The sequence below is a fragment of the Zalophus californianus genome, chromosome 1 (genome assembly GCF_009762305.2).
Source record: "Zalophus californianus isolate mZalCal1 chromosome 1, mZalCal1.pri.v2, whole genome shotgun sequence".
In the NCBI taxonomy this organism is placed as follows: Eukaryota; Metazoa; Chordata; class Mammalia; order Carnivora; family Otariidae; genus Zalophus; species Zalophus californianus.
This window is the reverse complement of record NC_045595.1, coordinates 79,824,355-79,831,235: the sequence shown is the minus strand read 5'-3', so window position 1 is coordinate 79,831,235 and position 6,881 is coordinate 79,824,355.

The window sequence follows — 6,881 nt, the reverse complement described above, 5'->3', positions numbered from 1 at the left end:
TAACCATTTAATACTCAAAAGTTTAATATGCCTGTAACAATCAATGTCAGTACTGTCACTACAATATTACATTCTGCAAATGTTATTCTGTTATGTCAGATACCAGTTTTCAGTGAGGTATCTCTAAGGCACATAATAGAAAACAAAATTGGTAAATGACCCAAGTTTCTTTCACTGTGGTTTGGGAATGATAAATCCTTATAGAATGAGGAAAAAAATAAATAACTCAGTGTGAGAAATAGTGTTATATGCACTACAGAGTCATGGCATCATATAAGAGCAACTCAAGAGAGGAAAGTGAAAGATTTCACAGGGAGACGTTTGAGGTGAATGTGAGGGAGATTTGGAGATAAAGAGGCAGACCAGTGGAGAGTCTAGGAAGAGAGAACATGCACGGGAGTTTGGACTGGCTTGATTATAATGGCTCCCATGAGTTTAAAGAGGACATTTCTGCTGTTGCAGATTTGTTTTATTTTTAAGGAGAAAGTATAACCAACAGAATTTCACTTTTTAGACGACTCTGGCAGAAATTGAGTGTGGGCTGGGATAAGTAGCAATAGTAGACACAAAGTCTAATAAGCTTACTTAGTATGTCCAACACTAGATTTGTTGGGGGGTATCCAGAAACTGACCCACACACTCAAGACTATTAGACTAGTTTTGTCTTATTTTCTTACAGAAATGGAATTAAAGCTTATGTGAACTCTCGCCACAAGAAATATAGTTTTCATGGTGATCTGTATCGTTTTCCTTCTTTTTCCAAAGCCATCCAAAACGATAGGAGAATCTTTTTCATAGGAAAGCACTCTCACCTTTAGGTAATTTTCCAAACACATTATTTGTCTCTTTTTATATAATCTTCAAATGTCTGTGTGAAAGGACACTCACTAGAAGTGGCAATGCCTGGCAACTTTCTGCTGCTTCCTAAATTATCACGCATAGGAGGACCAGTCTCTACAGATGTCTAATTCCCTTTTCTGGAGGAGTGAGGGTTTAGAGTGCCAAGGACCCAGCCAGCAGGGATGGGGGATGCCAGGTGCCCAGGGCTAACATCAGGTATCAGCTATGAGCAACGAAGATGTCAGGAAGGGCTGTGTATAGAACTGGGATGGCTGTCAAGTCCAAAACACATGCCAGAGGGGAAGGGTCCAGGTGTGTAGACAATAGGATGGAGGCAGGTAGAATGGTTCAAAGCCAGCACTGTGAGGAAAGATCTGTAATGAGTCCCGCACCAACCAATGAACAGTGGCAGTGACTCTTTCTCCTAGTTTTTTTTGAGACAAAATTCATATACATCACTGTGTAAGCTTAAGGTGTATAGCACAATGATTTCATTAACACATATTGTAAAATGATTACCATGAAAAGGTTAGTCAACCCCCATCATTTCATGTAGATGCAATAAAAAGAGAAAACAAAAATGGAAAAAAATTTCATTGTGATGAAAATTCTTAGTATTTACTCTCAACAACTTTTATATAGCTAGACATAAAAAAGGATACGTATATCTATCTATCTCTCTATATCATACAGCAGTGTTAACTATAGTCATCATGTTATATATTGCATGCCTAGAACTTACTTACCTCTTAACTGGTCTTTTGTACCCTTTGACCACCTTTCAATGGCAATTATGGGATGCAGTGGCTAAAGACATATCCAGAAAGGACAGCGCATTGAAATTATTTTCTTCCCTCTTAGTTAAAAAGGATTAGTGGTTCTGCCAAATGCAGGTACTGAACAGTACTTTATAAACTCTTATATGATATCAGAAATAAGCATAGCCAAGCAAATTTATTTCTAAAGTCAAAGTTCGAGAGGACCTGTGGGCAAAGAAAAATCATATTTTTCCTAATATAAGGGCAGAGGGAGAAGAAGAGAGAATCTTAATCAGACTGAGCACAGAGCCCAAAGCCCAATGCAGGCTCAAGCTCATGACCTTGAGATCACGACCAAGAGTCGGACACTTAACTGACTGCAACACCCAGGCGTCCTGAGTTTCTTGTAATTTTTCATGAGTCACTGATCCTTAAAAAATAAACTGAGTAAAATAATGTTGATTTTGCTATGCTGTCAGAACATGCTCGAACTGCCAATTTTTGTTTAAGTTAGCCTCTATTTGTTTACATGTTTATGTTTGCCTCATTACCAGAAGAACCAGGTGACTTGTCCAGGGGAGTAAATACAAACTGTTGACACACCATCTTCCTAAACTACAGCATTAAGAAGTAGCATTGCCACATTTAAAATACATTTAAATAAAAATATGGATAGTTAAAAATAAATATATTTATATAAAATATATTTTAAATATATTTTAAAATAATGAGAAGGCAGCCACCTAACATAATGCTTTCATGGACACTACATGTGTCCAACTTCATGAAATACTATCTTTCCACTTACACATTCAGAATGAAAATTATATAGTGTAGAATGTTGAAGTTGGACGATTTCATTTATGTACTTAAAAGCCAGAAAAATCAATACAAACAAAAGACCTCCCCAGAAGTTCCCTGATGACTACTTTACATAAGAGTAAACTCGGGAAATATAAATTACGTCATTGTTTTGCAGGAGTTTTAAGTGAAAAAGATACTGCTAATAAGTATCATAAGTTATTTTTTGTTTCAGTTCCACATTGTTCCTTCTATGCTGCATTTCCTACTATTCCATGCATATGTCACCACACATCCATTTAGCCACTGAGCTTGCACGGGGAGCATAACAGAATTACAGCCAGCTTAGGCTTCTGTGACTGACTGCACAATACTGCTCTCTCCAGTGTCACTCGCAGAAGGGGCTTAAAGTGCTCTACAGATTCAAAATAATGGTGAAAAGAAACGTATGAGCTTTTGAAAACACAGAAATAAGAAGGTAGTTTTTGTACCGTGCATAGTCTCATAGATGAGGCTATTTAAAAACCTACAAACATTACATTTTATTCAAGATTTGATTGATGTTTTAATATAAAAATACCTCCTCTCTATTTTTAGTTCATCAAAAGAGTATGGAAATTGAGATTTCATTTAAGTGCTGATGCTATTATATTACAATGATTACTTTTACCTGTATGGCTTACATAAGAAGGAAACGCTTACAAATACTTCCGCTACACCAAGACCTTTTTTTTTTTTAAGATTTTATTTATTTATTTATTTGTCAGAGGGAGAGAGAGCACAAGCAGGGGGAATGGCAGGCAGCGGGAGAAGCAGGCTCCCCGCTGAGCAAGGAGCCCGACGTGGGACTCGACCCCAGGACCCTGGGATCATGACCCGAGCCGAAGGCAGATGCTTAACCGACTGAGCCACCCAGGTGTCCCTACACCAAGATTTTTAAAAGCTGCTTGAGATAACTGTAACCAGATTAGTGAGGTCATGTCAGTTAATTATCAAAAGATTGAGGAGCAGAGGTATGTCCTTTAAATTAAAGAACTTTAAATAAAAGACCTGTTCTCTAGCACAAAATATCTAGTAAATTTAAGAAACATTAATAAGTGAAAAAGTTTCAAGTCACCAGTCCTTGTATCTATTAAAGAAAAACTTGAGATTACAGGAAACATTTTGCCATTCTTAGTAAACCTATGTTGGACAGAAGCTCAGCTTTATTATGACAAGATAAAGAATAATCATAAAATTAACTTAAATATTATGATAAATGACATATAAATATTTTCTACCCTTTCTTATCCTTTCTCAATAAAGGGCAATGACTTAAATCAGTGTTTTAAATTTTCTAAAGTCCTTGTATTAATGGTTTCTTTACTTAAAACTTTTATTAAGTGACATTGAAATTATTGCAACTCTAATTTTAAACCAAGCAGAACGAAAGAATCTAGGACTTATAATGATTTATTTCTGCATTAGCAAAGATTTTTTTTCTTTAGTCATAATAATTCAATTGAAAGGGGCATAGTAAAGCAGCCATTCTTATCTTTTTTTGATGAGTGAATAAATTTGTATAACCTTTTGAAAAGACAATTTGAATACATCAGGAGCCTTATATTAGTTATCTATTGTTACATTAAAAAATTACCCGAAAAACAACAGACATTTTTATCTTACAGATTCTGTGGGTTGGGAATTCAGCAGTAGCTTATCTTGGTAGCTCCAGCCGGGTCTTTCATGAAGTTGAACTCAATATGTTGGCTAGGGCTGCATTCGTGTACAGGCTTGTCTGGGGCTATGGAGTGTGTTTCCAAAAGGACTCCCTTGCCTGCTGTGGAACAGAGGGACTGGAGTAGCCTGTTAGCAGATGTCCCCACACGGACCTCTCCACAGAGTTGCTTGACGACTATCCTCACAACACATCAGCTGGCTTCCCCAGGGGCAAGTGTGCCAAGAGAAAGCAAGGAAGAAGTCACTGGCTGGTTACAACCTAGTCTCCAAAGACACACCCATCACTTCTGCCTTAGTCTATGCATTAGAATTCACTCTGAAACCAAAAATACATTATATGTTAATTAATTGAATTTAAATTTTTAAAATGTTAAAAAAGAAAAAAGAAGTGAGCCACTAAGTTCATCTCATACTCAAGAGGAGGGGAATTAAGAACCATCTCTTGAAGAAATGAGTAATTAAGGAAATTTTAGACATATTTTAAACCACAACAAGCTCTAAAGTATTTTGGAAAGTTATCCAACCACACACACACACACACACACACACACACACTTTTATGCTATTGTCATCGCAGTGGTATTTACAAAACAGAATTATAAAAACCTGCCATATTCCATGGTCAGGAAAATGTTGAGTAAAGCAAGATATGTACATGTTACGTAACAACTTCAAATAATGTTTTCCAAGAATATTTAGTAGCATATGCAAGGGCTTCTTAAATTATAACATTAAATGGGAAAAGCATTATGTGAAAAATATAAATAGAAAAATATTTAAAAGAAATAAATGAAAATGTTAAAACCAGTTGTCTTTGGGTATTAGAGTTGAATGTTAGTATTCTCCTCTCTCTAATTTTCAGTATTTCCACATAACGAAGCATCCAGTTTCCTCTATTCTCAGCTTACAGTGTACTTACATGCAGTCTGTATACAATGCTCTTTTAAAAAACTTACAAGTATGCTTATTAAACACTTTCCTAACTTTTAACAGGAGAATTTCTTCAGGCTTTTAAAATTATCAAATTAGTGATTTTTTTCATTATAAAATCTCAATCTGAAAGACCTAGCAAAATAGACATTCCTGATCATTGCTGATAGTGGGGAGAATGCCTACCTCCCCCTCCACAAGGGATCTTGTTATGTTCAGGTGACGCTTAGAGCAGTGCTGGGACGAGACAAGACATGTGCAATGAAGGGCATTTGGAGTCTAGGGCTTAGTACAAGCCAGGTGGATAGCTGACCCCAGGCAGTGATTCCTGGGCTCACAGGTTGGAAGCAGGCCTCTGTACCAACACAGCTCATATGAACTCACACTGTGATTCATACATAGCCTTCTCTTAGCCACTCACCTGAGGATTATCCACAAAACAGATCTGCAAGGGGGCCTCTCTTATGAATGGGATTCAGGTCAGACCCACCCTCCCTTCTTCTGTTCCTTACGCTCAGCCTCCACCCACCCCATTCCATCCATCCATGTTCCCATTACAGACAATTGTAACACATACTGTATGCGCTCCACCCAGATCCCCAGGACTCCTCCTTACCACCCTGAGCATCCACCCCTCAGCCTCTGTGTGATTTCTAAAAGCTGGTGCCCGCACCTTTCTTCAGTGATTTCCTTTGAGCTACTGGACTGCTCTGGCTGCCAACACAGACAGCTGAAAATGCTTGGGAGTTCATATCTGATCCACTGGTACCAAACCCTTGCCCCCAACACACACATGCACAGCACATACACACACATACGCACAGAACAGTCCTAGCCAATGACTGATGGAAGTAAGAATATGAATGCCCAGCTCCCTTGTCTCAAGCCAGAACAATCGAGTTATAATTTATGCTTAGAGATTCTCTGGGGAACAGTTTGAGGCTGGAACTTGGTCTGAAATATCACTGTATTGGTGTCTTTCCTTCCCTACCCTATTTTTCCATACTCTTTCCAATTCTCCTAGGAGCTCTTTCTTAATAGACCCTTTGCATAAATTCCTCTTTTCAAGGTCAGCATGTGGAGAACTGATGAAAAACCCAAAGGCTAAATAGGATTTAAGTGCCTGGAGATGGGGGGTGTTAAGGTCCTTCAATGTAAAGAGCAACCAACACAACAAAGAATTGCCTTGCCCAAAATGGCCATAGCACCCTGGCCAAGAAATGGGAGGGGAAGGCAGAGGAGAAAAAGAGAGAGAGAACTCAGTTCAGACCAAATCCAGACAAAGTCCAATGTTTAGATTTGGTTCAGGAGGAGTTAATTGATGATATTGAAAAGGAGTGGACAGAGAAAGGTAGGGAGAAAACCAGGAGAAGTGGAAAACCAAGAAAGCTAAGCATTCCAAAAAGAAGGGGGTGTCAGCAGAGTTGGTGCTACTGAGGTCACATAAGGCAAGAATGGAGAACTGGCCACTGAGTTTGCTCCATGGAAGTCTCGGGTACCCCTGACAATTGTAATGTCTAAGGGGGGGCCGTGAGGGTGGGGTCCGAGTAAGGAATGAGTAGCAAAAGGAAGAGGAGAAAGCTGGCATGTTTGGCCATGAATAGATGCGAAATAATAGGAGAGTGGTTTGAAAGGAATTTGGGACAAGTGGAAACTTTGTAAGAACATGTTTATATAGTGATAGGAAAGATCCAGTAGAGAAGGAGCAATAGATGGTGCATGAGAGAAAGGGAAAACAGAAAGAACAGAGTGTGTGAACAGGCAAGAAGAGATGGGATGAGATCTCCCGAAGAGTATTTACCCTTCCCCAAAGGCCCCAGTTTTTAAACCCTA